At 42.6% G+C, this 16866-nt stretch overlaps 21 non-coding genes across 21 annotated transcripts; all 21 read right to left on the reverse strand.

Moving 5' to 3' along the window:
• Nucleotides 1-1311: 1311 nt before the first annotated feature.
• trnat-ugu lies at nucleotides 1312-1386 on the reverse strand. The gene has a single exon. It is a non-coding gene; the product is annotated as a tRNA-Thr (tRNA).
• Nucleotides 1387-1556: 170 nt separating this feature from the next.
• trnat-agu lies at nucleotides 1557-1630 on the reverse strand. Its single transcript has one exon. It is a non-coding gene; the product is annotated as a tRNA-Thr (tRNA).
• Nucleotides 1631-3219: 1589 nt separating this feature from the next.
• On the reverse strand, nucleotides 3220-3293 carry trnat-ugu. The gene has a single exon. It is a non-coding gene; the product is annotated as a tRNA-Thr (tRNA).
• Nucleotides 3294-3464: 171 nt separating this feature from the next.
• Nucleotides 3465-3537, reverse strand: trnat-agu. The gene has a single exon. It is a non-coding gene; the product is annotated as a tRNA-Thr (tRNA).
• Nucleotides 3538-3832: 295 nt separating this feature from the next.
• On the reverse strand, nucleotides 3833-3906 carry trnan-guu. Its single transcript has one exon. It is a non-coding gene; the product is annotated as a tRNA-Asn (tRNA).
• A 1335-nt stretch (nucleotides 3907-5241) lies between these two features.
• Nucleotides 5242-5315, reverse strand: trnat-ugu. The gene has a single exon. It is a non-coding gene; the product is annotated as a tRNA-Thr (tRNA).
• Nucleotides 5316-5485: 170 nt separating this feature from the next.
• Nucleotides 5486-5559, reverse strand: trnat-agu. Its single transcript has one exon. It is a non-coding gene; the product is annotated as a tRNA-Thr (tRNA).
• A 301-nt stretch (nucleotides 5560-5860) lies between these two features.
• Nucleotides 5861-5934, reverse strand: trnan-guu. The gene has a single exon. It is a non-coding gene; the product is annotated as a tRNA-Asn (tRNA).
• Nucleotides 5935-7242: 1308 nt separating this feature from the next.
• On the reverse strand, nucleotides 7243-7316 carry trnat-ugu. The gene has a single exon. It is a non-coding gene; the product is annotated as a tRNA-Thr (tRNA).
• Nucleotides 7317-7489: 173 nt separating this feature from the next.
• On the reverse strand, nucleotides 7490-7563 carry trnat-agu. Its single transcript has one exon. It is a non-coding gene; the product is annotated as a tRNA-Thr (tRNA).
• A 300-nt stretch (nucleotides 7564-7863) lies between these two features.
• trnan-guu lies at nucleotides 7864-7937 on the reverse strand. Its single transcript has one exon. It is a non-coding gene; the product is annotated as a tRNA-Asn (tRNA).
• Nucleotides 7938-9247: 1310 nt separating this feature from the next.
• trnat-ugu lies at nucleotides 9248-9321 on the reverse strand. The gene has a single exon. It is a non-coding gene; the product is annotated as a tRNA-Thr (tRNA).
• A 170-nt stretch (nucleotides 9322-9491) lies between these two features.
• On the reverse strand, nucleotides 9492-9565 carry trnat-agu. Its single transcript has one exon. It is a non-coding gene; the product is annotated as a tRNA-Thr (tRNA).
• A 1682-nt stretch (nucleotides 9566-11247) lies between these two features.
• Nucleotides 11248-11321, reverse strand: trnat-ugu. The gene has a single exon. It is a non-coding gene; the product is annotated as a tRNA-Thr (tRNA).
• A 169-nt stretch (nucleotides 11322-11490) lies between these two features.
• On the reverse strand, nucleotides 11491-11564 carry trnat-agu. Its single transcript has one exon. It is a non-coding gene; the product is annotated as a tRNA-Thr (tRNA).
• Nucleotides 11565-13251: 1687 nt separating this feature from the next.
• trnat-ugu lies at nucleotides 13252-13326 on the reverse strand. The gene has a single exon. It is a non-coding gene; the product is annotated as a tRNA-Thr (tRNA).
• Nucleotides 13327-13499: 173 nt separating this feature from the next.
• Nucleotides 13500-13573, reverse strand: trnat-agu. Its single transcript has one exon. It is a non-coding gene; the product is annotated as a tRNA-Thr (tRNA).
• A 301-nt stretch (nucleotides 13574-13874) lies between these two features.
• Nucleotides 13875-13948, reverse strand: trnan-guu. The gene has a single exon. It is a non-coding gene; the product is annotated as a tRNA-Asn (tRNA).
• Nucleotides 13949-15267: 1319 nt separating this feature from the next.
• trnat-ugu lies at nucleotides 15268-15341 on the reverse strand. The gene has a single exon. It is a non-coding gene; the product is annotated as a tRNA-Thr (tRNA).
• A 174-nt stretch (nucleotides 15342-15515) lies between these two features.
• On the reverse strand, nucleotides 15516-15589 carry trnat-agu. The gene has a single exon. It is a non-coding gene; the product is annotated as a tRNA-Thr (tRNA).
• Nucleotides 15590-15887: 298 nt separating this feature from the next.
• On the reverse strand, nucleotides 15888-15962 carry trnan-guu. The gene has a single exon. It is a non-coding gene; the product is annotated as a tRNA-Asn (tRNA).
• Between the last annotated feature and the right edge of the window lie 904 nt (nucleotides 15963-16866).

The following is a 16866-nucleotide window of genomic DNA, read 5'->3' on the forward strand; positions in this document are numbered from 1 at the left end:
GACGTGTTTGTTGATAGTTCAAACATCACGTGTACTCGTTTTCCAATCTCGGTTCCATGATGCTCAAAAGCCGTGTCCTTTGAAAGCAATTCACATATCGCGCCACTCACTCCTAGACTGATTTGTTTTGTATTAGATGTAAGTTGATTATATTGCCCTAATTTTTTATAATTATAAGAGTTTGATGAACTGCAGATGACATGTATGAGAACACTGTGTAGTTATTCACAGATACCAAATAAAATTTCTCACTAAACCAAAGATCTGCTGTGGCGTGTGAGTACTAAGACAGGGAGCCCACACCGTGTTGAAAGTAAAGATACACACTGCTGTGTTCATTACTAGTTTACCTGTGAGTCTGACTGGTGCAGAGAAAACTTCAACCTAAAAGTATCAAAAAAATACAAGAAAAGTATCTAAAAAGTACAAGAAAAGTATCTAAAAATACAAGAAATGAATCTAAAAATACAAGAAAAGTATCAAAAAATACAAGAAAAGTATCTCAAAAGTATGAGAAAACTGTCTCAAATTGCGAAGGTTAGGTGATCAGCCCATATGTGAAAGAATAGTGACCCAGGTCTGTGATGTTCTTGTTTCTTCTCAAACAGCCAGTATTTCCTGTTTCTGGTCACCACGCATGTACTGAACTCTGTATCTGCCAACATTAAAATGAAATTGAAATTTCTGGGATGGTGACCTGCAATCTTGCAGAATCAACCCGTCCTCACCAGAGAATCGGTCTAGACCATACTCTATGATGTTATTTACAGAAGCCCAACAATTCCCACCAAGAGCAAGCACAGGTTGTTTTCTGATCAAACACGTTTCTTTTTGCACTGCTGTGCTCTCCCAGAGGATATTCACTTGGTGAAGCTGCTATAATAGGAACCAGTTGGTTTCTGGATACCAAGGCCAGCATTTTCTACCAATTATTGTTGGGTAAAATAGGTCTCGACAGCAATAGCCCATTAAAACCAGTCTATATTCCAAGATGCAGAAGCAGCAGTGTAAGGTTGTGTCTCTCCTGTGTTGTGAATAGTTTCAAACCCACTGCACTGCTCGTTGGTTTTTCAGCAAAGGTGTTCAACTTTCACGCAGGCCCAACAGTAGCACTTGTCTGTTCCATGCTTTAGAAAATGTAGAGCAGCCTCTGGTGGGATCACCAGGACAGAAGTCAGTAAGGACCAGTACATCAAAGGACAGATTTTAGAAACAGCTGATTCAGTCAGGGTGTTTAAGTGTGTTAAGGGAGCAATTTCTTGTTTTCAGATTTGAATAGGTAGAGGCTCCCGTGGACACATTAAGTTGTAAAGGCACTGCTGGGATTTGAACCCTGGATCCTCCTGTTTACAAGACAGGCGCTTTCACCAACTAAGCCACAGCACCGCCGCAGGCAACTACGCTACCTGTTTCAGGTCGTCTAGTTTTGTAATCAAGTATTCGGATTGCCGCGCTCTTTGTTCACTTGCGTTTTTCTTGAAGCTGCATAGAACGCACATGAGGTTATTCTCGTTTTTGTCCTTGGGAAGTGGCACATCGTTATGAAAAATGCCAGCAGGCACCGCTGGGATTTGAACCCAGCATTTCCTGTTTACTAGACAGGCACTTTGACCAACTAAGCCACGGCGCCATGCGCTTTGGTTATTTGACAGACTTTCCCGTGAATGTTTCAATGAAATCAAATGGGCTCGTTAACGCTTTCATTCCTTTTTCAGTAAAAGCAAAGAAAAACAGACTTGCTATTCACTTCTAGGATGGCATGTGGTAGCGGAAAAGCCAACACCGTTAAGGCCTCTGGAGTCACAAGAGGACAAAGGGATGAGCTAGGCAAGATCAAGGGACAACGTGGCACTAGTCCTGTTTGACGAGGTACTTCGCAGTGGACGAAACGTTCAAAGAGCGTGAACTTCCAAGGGCTATAGAGGAATCGTCCCTGGGTGGGCTTGAACACCACCTCTCGGTTAACAGTCAAGCGCGCTGGCCAATTGCACCACAGAGACTTGATTGTTGATAGTTCAAAACATCACGTGTACTCGTTTTCCAATCTCGGTTCCATGATGCTCAAAAGCCGTGTCCTTTGAAAGCAATTCACATATCGCGCCACTCACTCCTAGACTGATTGTTTTTGTATTAGATGTAAGTTGATTATATTGCCCTAATTTTTTATAATTATAAGAGTTTGATGAACTGCAGATGACATGTATGAGAACACTGTGTAGTTACTCACAGATACCAATAAAATTTCTCACTAAACCAAAGATCTGCTGTGGCGTGTGATGTACCAAGACGGGGAGCCCACACGTGTTGAAAGTAAAGATACACACTGCTGTGTTCATTACTGGTTTACCTGTGAGTCTGACTGGTGCAGAGAAAACTTCAACCTAAAAAGTATCAAAAAAATACAAGAAAAGTATGAGAAAACTGTCTCAAATTGCGAAGGTTAGGTGATCAGCCCATATTGTGAAAGAATAGTGACCCAGGTCTGTGATGTTCTTGTTTCTTCTCAAACAGCCAGTATTTCCTGTTTCTGGTCACCACGCATGTACTGAACTCTGTATCTGCCAACATTAAAATGAAATTGAAATTTCTGGGATGGTGACCTGCAGTCTTGCAGAATCAACCCGTCTCACCAGAGAATCGGTCTAGACCATACTCTATGATGTTATTTACAGAAGCCCAACAATTCCCACCAAGAGCAAGCACAGGTTGTTTTCTGATCAAACACGTTTCTTTTTGCACTGCTGTGCTCTCCAGAGGATATTCATTCCTTGGTGAAGCTGCTATAATAGGAACCAGTTGGTTTCTGGATACCAAGGCCAGCATTTTCTACCAATTATTGTTGGGTAAAATAGGTCTCGACAGCAATAGCCCATTAAAACCAGTCTATATTCCAAGATGCAGAAGCAGCAGTGTAAGGTTGTGTCTCTCCTGTGTTGTGAATAGTTTCAAACCCACTGCACTGCTCGTTGCTGTTTTTCAGCAAAGGTGTTCAACTTTCACGCAGGCCCAACAGTAGCACTTGTCTGTCTTCCATGCTTTAGAAAATGTAGAGCAGCCTGGTGGGATCACCAGGACAGAAGTCAGTAAGGACCAGTACATCAAAGGACAGATTTTAGAAACAGCTGATTCAGTCAGAGGGTGTTTAAGTGTGTTAAGGGAGCAATTTCTTGTTTTCAGATTTGAATAGGTAGAGGCTCCCGTGGACACATTAAGTTGTAAAGGCACTGCTGGGATTTGAACCCAGGATCTCCTGTTTACAAGACAGGCGCTTTCACCAACTAAGCCACAGCACCCGCCGCAGGCAACTACGCTACCTGTTTCAGGTCGTCTAGTTTTGTAATAAGTATTCGGATTGCCCGCTCTTCTTGTTCACTTGCGTTTTCTTGAAGCTGCATAGAACGCACATGAGGTTATTCTCGTTTTTGTCTTTGGGAAGTGGCACATCGTTATTAAAAATGCCACTCAGGCACCGCTGGGATTTGAACCCAGGACTCCTGTTTACTAGACAGGCACTTTGACCAACTAAGCCACGGCGCCATGCGCTTTGGTTATTTGACAGACTTTCCCGTGAATTTCAATGAAATCAAATGGGCTCGTTAACGTCTTTCATTTTTTCAGTAAAAGCAAAGAAAAACAGACTTGCTATTCACTTCTAGGATGGCATGTGGTAGCGGAAAAGCCAACACCGTTAAGGCCTCTGGAGTCACAAGAGGACAAAGGGATGAGCTAGGCGAGATCAAGGGACAACGTGGCACTAGTCCTGTTTGACAAGAGGTACTTCGCAGTGGACGAAACGTTCAAAGAGCGTGAACTTCCAAGGGCTAAGAGGAATCGTCCCTGGGTGGGCTTGAACCACCATCCTCTCGGTTAACAGCCGAGCGCGCTGGCCAATTGCGCCACAGAGACGTGTTTGTTGATAGTTCAAAACATCACGTGTACTCGTTTTCCAATCTCGGTTCCATGATGCTCAAAAGCCGTGTCCTTTGAAAGCAATTCACATATCGCGCCACTCACTCCTAGACTGATTTGTTTTTGTATTAGATGTAAGTTGATTATATTGCCCTAATTTTTTATAATTATAAGAGTTTGATGAACTGCAGATGACATGTATGAGAACACTGTTAGTACTCACAGATACCAAATAAAATTTCTCACTAAACCAAAGATCTGCTGTGGCGTGTGATGTACCAAGACAGGGAGCCCACACCGTGTTGAAAGTAAAGATACACTGCTGTGTTCATTACTAGTTTACCTGTGAGTCTGACTGGTGCAGAGAAAACTTCAACCTAAAAAGTATAAAAAAATACAAGAAAAGTATCTAAAAATACAAGAAAAGTATCTAAAAACAATAAAGTACTAAAAAGTACGAGAAAAGAATCTAAAAAATACAAGAAAAGTATCAAAAAATACAAGAAAAGTATCTCAAAAGTATGAGAAAACTGTCTCAAATTGCGAAGGTTAGGTGATCAGCCCATATTGTGAAAGAATAGTGACCCAGGTCTGTGATGTTCTTGTTTCTTCTCAAACAGCCAGTATTTCCTGTTTCTGGTCACCACGCATGTACTGAACTCTGTATCTGCCAACATTAAAATGAAATTGAAATTTCTGGGATGGTGACCTGCAGTCTTGCAGAATCAACCCGTCCTCACCAGAGAATCGGTCTAGACCATACTCTATGATGTTATTTACAGAAGCCCAACAATTCCCACCAAGAGCAAGCACAGGTTGTTTTCTGATCAAACACGTTTCTTTTTGCACTGCTGTGCTCTCCCAGAGGATATTCATTCCTTGGTGAAGCTGCTATAATAGGAACCAGTTGGTTTCTGGATACCAAGGCCAGCATTTTCTACCAATTATTGTTGGGTAAAATAGGTCTCGACAGCAATAGCCCATTAAAACCAGTCTATATTCCAAGATGCAGAAGCAGCAGTGTAAGGTTGTGTCTCTCCTGTGTTGTGAATAGTTTCAAACCCACTGCACTGCTCGTTGCTGTTTTTCAGCAAAGGTGTTCAACTTTCACGCAGGCCCAACAGTAGCACTTGTCTGTCTTCCATGCTTTAGAAAATGTAGAGCAGCCTCTGGTGGGATCACCAGGACAGAAGTCAGTAAGGACCAGTACATCAAAGGACAGATTTTAGAAACAGCTGATTCAGTCAGAGGGTGTTTAAGTGTGTTAAGGGAGCAATTTCTTGTTTTCAGATTTGAATAGGTAGAGGCTCCCGTGGACACATTAAGTTGTAAAGGCACTGCTGGGATTTGAACCCAGGATCTCCTGTTTACAAGACAGGCGCTTTCACCAACTAAGCCACAGCACCCGCGCAGGGAGCTACGCTACCTGTTTCAGGTCGTCTAGTTTTGTAATCAAGTATTCGGATTGCCACGCTCTTCTTGTTCACTTGCGTTTTTCTTGAAGCTGCATAGAACGCACATGAGGTTATTCTCGTTTTTGTCTTGGGAAGTGGCACATCGTTATTAAAAATGCCTCAGGCACCGCTGGGATTTGAACCCAGGATCTCCTGTTTACTAGACAGGCACTTTGACCAACTAAGCCACGGCGCCATGCGCTTTGGTTATTTGACAGACTTTCCCGTGAATGTTTCAATGAAATCAAATGGGCTCGTTAACGTCTTTCATTCCTTTTTCAGTAAAAGCAAAGAAAAACAGACTTGCTATTCACTTCTAGGATGGCATGTGGTAGCGGAAAAGCCAACACCGTTAAGGCCTCTGGAGTCACAAGAGGACAAAGGGATGAGCTAGGCGAGATCAAGGGACAACGTGGCACTAGTCCTGTTTGACAAGAGGTACTTCGCAGTGGACGAAACGTTCAAAGAGCGTGAACTTCCAAGGGCTAAAGAGGAATCGTCCCTGGGTGGGCTTGAACCACCATCCTCTCGGTTAACAGCCGAGCGCGCTGGCCAATTGCGCCACAGAGACGTGTTTGTTGATAGTTCAAAACATCACGTGTACTCGTTTTCCAATCTCGGTTCCATGATGCTCAAAAGCCGTGTCCTTTGAAAGCAATTCACTCGCGCACCACTCCTAGACTGATTTGTTTTTGTATTAGATGTAAGTTGATTATATTGCCCTAATTTTTTATAATTATAAGAGTTTGATGAACTGCAGATGACATGTATGAGAACACTGTGTAGTTACTCACAGATACCAAATAAAATTTCTCACTAAACCAAAGATCTGCTGTGGCGTGTGATGTACTAAGACAGGGAGCCCACACCGTGTTGAAAGTAAAGATACACACTGCTGTGTTCATTACTAGTTTACCTGTGAGTCTGACTGGTGCAGAGAAAACTTCAACCAAAAGTATCAAAAAATACAAGAAAAGTATCTAAAAAGTACAAGAAAAGTATCTAAAAAATACAAGAAATGAATCTAAAAAATACAAGAAAAGTATCAAAAAATACAAGAAAAGTATCTCAAAAGTAGAAAACTGTCTCAAATTGCGAAGGTTAGGTGATCAGCCCATATTGTGAAAGAATAGTGACCCAGGTCTGTGTGTTCTTGTTTCTTCTCAAACAGCCAGTATTTCCTGTTTCTGGTCACCACGCATGTACTGAACTCTGTATCTGCCAACATTAAAATGAAATTGAAATTTCTGGGATGGTGACCTGCATCTTGCAGAATCAACCCGTCCTCACCAGAGAATCGGTCTAGACCATACTCTATGATGTTATTTACAGAAGCCCAACAATTCCCACCAAGAGCAAGCACAGGTTGTTTTCTGATCAAACACGTTTCTTTTTGCACTGCTGTGCTCTCCCAGAGGATATCATTCCTTGGTGAAGCTGCTATTAGGAACCAGTTGGTTTCTGGATACCAAGGCCAGCATTTTCTACCAATTATTGTTGGGTAAAATAGGTCTCGACAGCAATAGCCCATTAAAACCAGTCTATATTCCAAGATGCAGAAGCAGCAGTGTAAGGTTGTGTCTCTCCTGTGTTGTGAATAGTTTCAAACCCACTGCACTGCTCGTTGCTGTTTTTCAGCAAAGGTGTTCAACTTTCACGCAGGCCCAACAGTAGCACTTGTCTGTCTTCCATGCTTTAGAAAATGTAGAGCAGCCTCTGGTGGGATCACCAGGACAGAAGTCAGTAAGGACCAGTACATCAAAGGACAGATTTTAGAAACAGCTGATTCAGTCAGAGGGTGTTTAAGTGTGTTAAGGGAGCAATTTCTTGTTTTCAGATTTGAATAGGTAGAGGCTCCCGTGGACACATTAAGTTGTAAAGGCACTGCTGGGATTTGAACCTGGATCCTCCTGTTTACAAGACAGGCGCTTTCACCAACTAAGCCACAGCACCCGCCGCAGGCAACTACGCTACCTGTTTCAGGTCGTCTAGTTTTGTAATCAAGTATTCGGATTGCCGCGCTCTACTTGTTCACTTGCGTTTTTCTTGAAGCTGCATAGAACGCACATGAGGTTATTCTCGTTTTTGTCTTGGGAAGTGGCACATCGTTATTAAAAATGCCACTCAGGCACCGCTGGGATTTGAACCCAGGATCTCCTGTTTACTAGACAGGCACTTTGACCAACTAAGCCACGGCGCCATGCGCTTTGGTTATTTGACAGACTTTCCCGTGAATGTTTCAATGAAATCAAATGGGCTCGTTAACGTCTTTCATTCCTTTTTCAGTAAAAGCAAAGAAAAACAGACTTGCTATTCACTTCTAGGATGGCATGTGGTAGCGGAAAAGCCAACACCGTTAAGGCCTCTGGAGTCACAAGAGGACAAAGGGATGAGCTAGGCGAGATCAAGGGACAACGTGGCACTAGTCCTGTTTGACAAGAGGTACTTCGCAGTGGACGAAACGTTCAAAGAGCGTGAACTTCCAAGGGCTAAGAGGAATCGTCCCTGGGTGGGCTTGAACCACCATCCTCTCGGTTAACAGCCGAGCGCGCTGGCCAATTGCGCCACAGAGACGGTTTGTTGATAGTTCAAAACATCACGTGTACTCGTTTTCCAATCTCGGTTCCATGATGCTCAAAAGCCGTGTCCTTTGAAAGCAATTACATATCGCGCCACTCACTCCTAGACTGATTTGTTTTTGTATTAGATGTAAGTTATATTGCCCTAATTTTTTATAATTATAAGAGTTTGATGAACTGCAGATGACATGTATGAGAACACTGTGTAGTACTCACAGATACCAAATAAAATTTCTCACTAAACCAAAGATCTGCTGTGGCGTGTGATGTACCAAGACGGGAGCCCACACCGTGTTGAAAGTAAAGATACACACTGCTGTGTTCATTACTAGTTTACCTGTGAGTCTGACTGGTGCAGAGAAAACTTCAACCTAAAAAGTATCAAAAAATACAAGAAAAGTATCTAAAAAGTACAAGAAAAGTATCTAAAAAATACAAGAAATGAATCTAAAAAATACAAGAAAAGTATCAAAAAATACAAGAAAAGTATCTCAAAAGTATGAGAAAACTGTCTCAAATTGCGAAGGTTAGGTGATCAGCCCATATTGTGAAAGAATAGTGACCCAGGTCTGTGATGTTCTTGTTTCTTCTCAAACAGCCAGTATTTCCTGTTTCTGGTCACCACGCATGTACTGAACTCTGTATCTGCCAACATTAAAATGAAATTGAAATTTCTGGGATGGTGACCTGCAATCTTGCAGAATCAACCCGTCCTCACCAGAGAATCGGTCTAGACCATACTCTATGATGTTATTTACAGAAGCCCAACAATTCCCACCAAGAGCAAGCACAGGTTGTTTTCTGATCAAACACGTTTCTTTTTGCACTGCTGTGCTCTCCCAGATATTCATTCCTTGGTGAAGCTGCTAAATAGGAACCAGTTGGTTTCTGGATACCAAGGCCAGCATTTTCTACCAATTATTGTTGGGTAAAATAGGTCTCGACAGCAATAGCCCATTAAAACCAGTCTATATTCCAAGATGCAGAAGCAGCAGTGTAAGGTTGTGTCTCTCCGTGTTGTGAATAGTTTCAAACCCACTGCACTGCTCGTTGCTGTTTTTCAGCAAAGGTGTTCAACTTTCACGCAGGCCCAACAGTAGCACTTGTCTGTCTTCCATGCTTTAGAAAATGTAGAGCAGCCTCTGGTGGGATCACCAGGACAGAAGTCAGTAAGGACCAGTACATCAAAGGACAGATTTTAGAAACAGCTGATTCAGTCAGAGGGTGTTTAAGTGTGTTAAGGGAGCAATTTCTTGTTTTCAGATTTGAATAGGTAGAGGCTCCCGTGGACACATTAAGTTGTAAAGGCACTGCTGGGATTTGAACCCTGGATCTCCTGTTTACAAGACAGGCGCTTTCACCAACTAAGCCACAGCACCCGCCGCAGGCAACTACGCTACCTGTTTCAGGTCGTCAGTTTTGTAATCAAGTATTCGGATTGCCGCGCTCTTGTTCACTTGCGTTTTTCTTGAAGCTGCATAGAACGCACATGAGGTTATTCTCGTTTTTGTCTTTGGGAAGTGGCACATCGTTATTAAAAATGCCACTCAGGCACCGCTGGGATTTGAACCCAGGATCTCCTGTTTACTAGACAGGCACTTTGACCAACTAAGCCACGGCGCCATGCGCTTTGGTTATTTGACAGACTTTCCCGTGAATGTTTCAATGAAATCAAATGGGCTCGTTAACGTCTTTCATTCCTTTTTCAGTAAAAGCAAAGAAAAACAGACTTGCTATTCACTTCTAGGATGGCATGTGGTAGCGGAAAAGCCAACACCGTTAAGGCCTCTGGAGTCACAAGAGGACAAAGGGATGAGCTAGGCGAGATCAAGGGACAACGTGGCACTAGTCCTGTTTGACAAGAGGTACTTCGCAGTGGACGAAACGTTCAAAGAGCGTGAACTTCCAAGGGCTAAGAGGAATCGTCCCTGGGTGGGCTTGAACCACCATCCTCTCGGTTAACAGCCGAGCGCTGGCCAATTGCGCCACAGAGACGTGTTTGTTGATAGTTCAAAACATCACGTGTACTCGTTTTCCAATCTCGGTTCCATGATGCTCAAAAGCCGTGTCCTTTGAAAGCAATTCACATATCGCGCCACTCACTCCTAGACTGATTTGTTTTTGTATTAGATGTAAGTTGATATTGCCCTAATTTTTTATAATTATAAGAGTTTGATGAACTGCAGATGACATGTATGAGAACACTGTAGTTACTCACAGATACCAAATAAAATTTCTCACTAAACCAAAGATCTGCTGGGCGTGTGATGTACTAAGACAGGGAGCCCACACCGTGTTGAAAGTAAAGATACCACTGCTGTGTTCATTACTAGTTTACCTGTGAGTCTGACTGGTGCAGAGAAAACTTCAACCTAAAAAGTATCAAAAAAATACAAGAAAAGTATCTAAAAAGTACAAGAAAAGTATCTAAAAAATACAAGAAATGAATCTAAAAAATACAAGAAAAGTATCAAAAAATACAAGAAAAGTATCTCAAAAGTATGAGAAAACTGTCTCAAATTGCGAAGGTTAGGTGATCAGCCCATATTGTGAAAGAATAGTGACCAGGTCTGTGATGTTCTTGTTTCTTCTCAAACAGCCAGTATTTCCTGTTTCTGGTCACCACGCATGTACTGAACTCTGTATCTGCCAACATTAAAATGAAATTGAAATTTCTGGGATGGTGACCTGCATCTTGCAGAATCAACCCGTCCTCACCAGAGAATCGGTCTAGACCATACTCTATGATGTTATTTACAGAAGCCCAACAATTCCCACCAAGAGCAAGCACAGGTTGTTTTCTGATCAAACACGTTTCTTTTTGCACTGCTGTGCTCCCAGAGGATATTCATTCCTTGGTGAAGCTGCTATAATAGGAACCAGTTGGTTTCTGGATACCAAGGCCAGCATTTTCTACCAATTAGTTGGGTAAAATAGGTCTCGACAGCAATAGCCCATTAAAACCAGTCTATATTCCAAGATGCAGAAGCAGCAGTGTAAGGTTGTGTCTCTCCTGTGTTGTGAATAGTTTCAAACCCACTGCACTGCTCGTTGCGTTTTTCAGCAAAGGTGTTCAACTTTCACGCAGGCCCAACAGTAGCACTTGTCTGTCTTCCATGCTTTAGAAAATGTAGAGCAGCCTCTGGTGGGATCACCAGGACAGAAGTCAGTAAGGACCAGTACATCAAAGGACAGATTTTAGAAACAGCTGATTCAGTCAGAGGGTGTTTAAGTGTGTTAAGGGAGCAATTTCTTGTTTTCAGATTTGAATAGGTAGAGGCTCCCGTGGACACATTAAGTTGTAAAGGCACTGCTGGGATTTGAACCCTGGATCTCCTGTTTACAAGACAGGCGCTTTCACCAACTAAGCCACAGCACCCGCCGCAGGCAACTACGCTACCTGTTTCAGGTCTCGTTTTGTAATCAAGTATTCGGATTGCCGCTCTTACTTGTTCACTTGCGTTTTTCTTGAAGCTGCATAGAACGCACATGAGGTTATTCTCGTTTTTGTCTTGGGAAGTGGCACATCGTTATTAAAAATGCCACTCAGGCACCGCTGGGATTTGAACCCAGGATCTCCTGTTTACTAGACAGGCACTTTGACCAACTAAGCCACGGCGCCATGCGCTTTGGTTATTTGACAGACTTTCCCGTGAATGTTTCATGAAATCAATGGGCTCGTTAACGTCTTTCATTCCTTTTTCAGTAAAAGCAAAGAAAAACAGACTTGCTATTCACTTCTAGGATGGCATGTGGTAGCGGAAAAGCCAACACCGTTAAGGCCTCTGGAGTCACAAGAGGACAAAGGGATGAGCTAGGCGAGATCAAGGGACAACGTGGCACTAGTCCTGTTTGACAAGAGGTACTTCGCAGTGGACGAAACGTTCAAAGAGCGTGAACTTCCAAGGGCTAAAGAGGAATCGTCCCTGGGTGGGCTTGAACCACCATCCTCCGGTTAACAGCCGAGCGCGTGGCCAATTGCGCCACAGAGACGTGTTTGTTGATAGTTCAAAACATCACGTGTACTCGTTTTCCAATCTCGGTTCCATGATGCTCAAAAGCCGTGTCCTTTGAAAGCAATTCACATATCGCGCCACTCACTCCTAGACTGATTTGTTTTGTATTAGATGTAAGTTGATTATATTGCCCTAATTTTTATAATTATAAGAGTTTGATGAACTGCAGATGACATGTATGAGAACACTGTGTAGTTACTCACAGATACCAAATAAAATTTCTCACTAAACCAAAGATCTGCTGTGGCGTGTGATGTACAAGACAGGGAGCCCACACCGTGTTGAAAGTAAAGATACACACTGCTGTGTTCATTACTAGTTTACCTGTGAGTCTGACTGGTGCAGAGAAAACTTCAACCTAAAAAGTATCAAAAAATACAAGAAAAGTATCTAAAAAGTACAAGAAAAGTATCTAAAAAATACAAGAAATGAATCTAAAAAATACAAGAAAAGTATCAAAAAAATACAAGAAAAGTATCTCAAAAGTATGAGAAAACTGTCTCAAATTGCGAAGGTTAGGTGATCAGCCCATATTGTGAAAGAATAGTGACCCAGGTCTGTGATGTTCTTGTTTCTTCTCAAACAGCCAGTATTTCCTGTTTCTGGTCACCACGCATGTACTGAACTCTGTATCTGCCAACATTAAAATGAAATTGAAATTTCTGGGATGGTGACCTGCAATCTTGCAGAATCAACCCGTCCTCACCAGAGAATCGGTCTAGACCATACTCTATGATGTTATTTACAGAAGCCCAACAATTCCCACCAAGAGCAAGCACAGGTTGTTTTCTGATCAAACACGTTTTTTTTGCACTGCTGTGCTCTCCCAGAGGATATTCATTCCTTGGTGAAGCTATAATAGGAACCAGTTGGTTTCTGGATACCAAGGCCAGCATTTTCTACCAATTATTGTTGGGTAAAATAGGTCTCGACAGCAATAGCCCATTAAAACCAGTCTATATTCCAAGATGCAGAAGCAGCAGTGTAAGGTTGTGTCTCTCCTGTGTTGTGAATAGTTTCAAACCCACTGCACTGCTCGTTGCTGTTTTTCAGCAAAGGTGTTCAACTTTCACGCAGGCCCAACAGTAGCACTTGTCTGTCTTCCATGCTTTAGAAAATGTAGAGCAGCCTCTGGTGGGATCACCAGGACAGAAGTCAGTAAGGACCAGTACATCAAAGGACAGATTTTAGAAACAGCTGATTCAGTCAGAGGGTGTTTAAGTGTGTTAAGGGAGCAATTTCTTGTTTTCAGATTTGAATAGGTAGAGGCTCCCGGGACACATTAAGTTGTAAAGGCACTGCTGGGATTTGAACCCTGGATCCTCCTGTTTACAAGACAGGCGCTTTCACCAACTAAGCCACAGCACCCGCCGCAGGCAACTACGCTACCTGTTTCAGGTCGTCTAGTTTTGTAATCAAGTATTCGGATTGCCGCGCTCTACTTGTTCACTTGCGTTTTTCTTGAAGCTGCATAGAACGCACATGAGGTTATTCTCGTTTTGTCTTTGGGAAGTGGCACATCGTTATTAAAAATGCCACTCAGGCACCGCTGGGATTTGAACCCAGGATCTCCTGTTTACTAGACAGGCACTTTGACCAACTAAGCCACGGCGCCATGCGCTTTGGTTATTTGACAGACTTTCCCGTGAATGTTTCAATGAAATCAAATGGGCTCGTTAACGTCTTTCATTCCTTTTTCAGTAAAAGCAAAGAAAAACAGACTTGCTATTCACTTCTAGGATGGCATGTGGTAGCGGAAAAGCCAACACCGTTAAGGCCTCTGGAGTCACAAGAGGACAAAGGGATGAGCTAGGCGAGATCAAGGGACAACGTGGCACTAGTCCTGTTTGACAAGAGGTACTTCGCAGTGGACGAAACGTTCAAAGAGCGTGAACTTCCAAGGGCTAAAGAGGAATCGTCCCTGGGTGGGCTTGAACCACCATCCTCTCGGTTAACAGCCGAGCGCGCTGGCCAATTGCGCCACAGAGACGTGTTTGTTGATAGTTAAAACATCACGTGTACTCGTTTTCCAATCTCGGTTCCATGATGCTCAAAAGCCGTGTCCTTTGAAAGCAATTCACATATCGCGCCACTCACTCCTAGACTGATTTGTTTTTGTATTAGATGTAAGTTGATTATATTGCCCTAATTTTTTATAATTATAAGAGTTTGATGAACTGCAGATGACATGTATGAGAACACTGTGTAGTTTTCACAGATACCAAATAAAATTTCTCACTAAACCAAAGATCTGCTGTGGCGTGTGATGTACTAAGACAGGGAGCCCACACCGTGTTGAAAGTAAAGATACACACTGCTGTGTTCATTACTAGTTTACCTGTGAGTCTGACTGGTGCAGAGAAAACTTCAACCTAAAAAGTATCAAAAAATACAAGAAAAGTATCTAAAAAGTACAAGAAAGTATCTAAAAAATACAAGAAATGAATCTAAAAATACAAGAAAAGTATCAAAAAAATACAAGAAAAGTATCTCAAAAGTATGAGAAAACTGTCTCAAATTGCGAAGGTTAGGTGATCAGCCCATATTGTGAAAGAATAGTGACCCAGGTCTGTGATGTTCTTGTTTCTTCTCAAACAGCCAGTATTTCCTGTTTCTGGTCACCACGCATGTACTGAACTCTGTATCTGCCAACATTAAAATGAAATTGAAATTTCTGGGATGGTGACCTGCAATCTTGCAGAATCAACCCGTCCTCACCAGAGAATCGGTCTAGACCATACTCTATGATGTTATTTACAGAAGCCCAACAATTCCCACCAAGAGCAAGCACAGGTTGTTTTCTGATCAACACGTTTCTTTTTGCACTGCTGTGCTCTCCAGAGGATATTCATTCCTTGGTGAAGCTGCTATAATAGGAACCAGTTGGTTTCTGGATACCAAGGCCAGCATTTTCTACCAATTATTGTTGGGTAAAATAGGTCTCGACAGCAATAGCCCATTAAAACCAGTCTATATTCCAAGATGCAGAAGCAGCAGTGTAAGGTGTGTCTCTCCTGTGTTGTGAATAGTTTCAAACCCACTGCACTGCTCGTTGCTGTTTTTCAGCAAAGGTGTTCAACTTTCACGCAGGCCCAACAGTAGCACTTGTCTGTCTTCCATGCTTTAGAAAATGTAGAGCAGCCTCTGGTGGGATCACCAGGACAGAAGTCAGTAAGGACCAGTACATCAAAGGACAGATTTTAGAAACAGCTGATTCAGTCAGAGGGTGTTTAAGTGTGTTAAGGGAGCAATTTCTTGTTTTCAGATTTGAATAGGTAGAGGCTCCCGTGGACACACATTAAGTTGTAAAGGCACTGCTGGGACTTGAACCCAGGATCTCCTGTTTACAAGACAGGCGCTTTCACCAACTAAGCCACAGCACCCGCCGCAGGCAACTACGCTACCTGTTTCAGGTCGTCTAGTTTTGTAATCAAGTATTCGGATTGCCGCGCTCTACTTGTTCACTTGCGTTTTTCTTGAAGCTGCATAGAACGCACATGAGGTTATTCTCGTTTTTGTCTTTGGGAAGTGGCACATCGTTATTAAAAATGCCACTCAGGCACCGCTGGGATTTGAACCCAGGATCTCCTGTTTACTAGACAGGCACTTTGACCAACTAAGCCACGGCGCCATGCGCTTTGGTTATTTGACAGACTTTCCCGTGAATGTTTCAATGAAATCAAATGGGCTCGTTAACGTCTTTCATTCCTTTTTCAGTAAAAGCAAAGAAAACAGACTTGCTATTCACTTCTAGGATGGCATGTGGTAGCGGAAAAGCCAACACCGTTAAGGCCTCTGGAGTCACAAGAGGACAAAGGGATGAGCTAGGCGAGATCAAGGGACAACGTGGCATAGTCCTGTTTGACAAGAGGTACTTCGCAGTGGACGAAACGTTCAAAGAGCGTGAACTTCCAAGGGCTAAAGAGGAATCGTCCCTGGGTGGGCTTGAACCACCATCCTCTCGGTTAACAGCCGAGCGCGCTGGCCAATTGCGCCACAGAGTGTTGTTGATAGTTCAAAACATCACGTGTACTCGTTTTCCAATCTCGGTTCCATGATGCTCAAAAGCCGTGTCCTTTGAAAGCAATTCACATATCGCGCCACTCACTCCTAGACTGATTTGTTTTTGTATTAGATGTAAGTTGATTATATTGCCCTAATTTTTTATAATTATAAGAGTTTGATGAACTGCAGATGACATGTATGAGAACACTGTGTAGTTACTCACAGATACCAAATAAAATTTCTCACTAAACCAAAGATCTGCTGTGGCGTGTGATGTACTAAGACAGGGAGCCCACACCGTGTGAAAGTAAAGATACACACTGCTGTGTTCATTACTAGTTTACCTGTGAGTCTGACTGGTGCAGAGAAAACTTCAACCTAAAAAGTATCAAAAAATACAAGAAAAGTATCTAAAAAGTACAAGAAAGTATCTAAAAAATACAAGAAATGAATCTAAAAAATACAAGAAAAGTATCAAAAAATACAAGAAAAGTATCTCAAAGTATGAGAAAACTGTCTCAAATTGCGAAGGTTAGGTGATCAGCCCATATTGTGAAAGAATAGTGACCCAGGTCTGTGATGTTCTTGTTTCTTCTCAAACAGCCAGTATTTCCTGTTTCTGGTCACCACGCATGTACTGAACTCTGTATCTGCCAACATTAAAATGAAATTGAAATTTCTGGGATGGTGACCTGCATCTTGCAGAATCAACCCGTCCTCACCAGAGAATCGGTCTAGACCATACTCTATGATGTTATTACAGAAGCCCAACAATTCCCACCAAGAGCAAGCACAGGTTGTTTTCTGATCAAACACGTTTTTTTTGCACTGCTGTGCTCTCCCAGAGGATATTCATTCCTTGGTGAAGCTGCTATAATAGGAACCAGTTGGTTTCTGGATACC

The sequence above is a fragment of the Micropterus salmoides genome, unplaced genomic scaffold, assembly GCF_014851395.1.
Source record: "Micropterus salmoides isolate LMB-PRFRI ecotype aquatic unplaced genomic scaffold, ASM1485139v1 Ms_hic_scaffold_15, whole genome shotgun sequence".
NCBI classification, from domain to species: domain Eukaryota; kingdom Metazoa; phylum Chordata; class Actinopteri; order Centrarchiformes; family Centrarchidae; genus Micropterus; species Micropterus salmoides.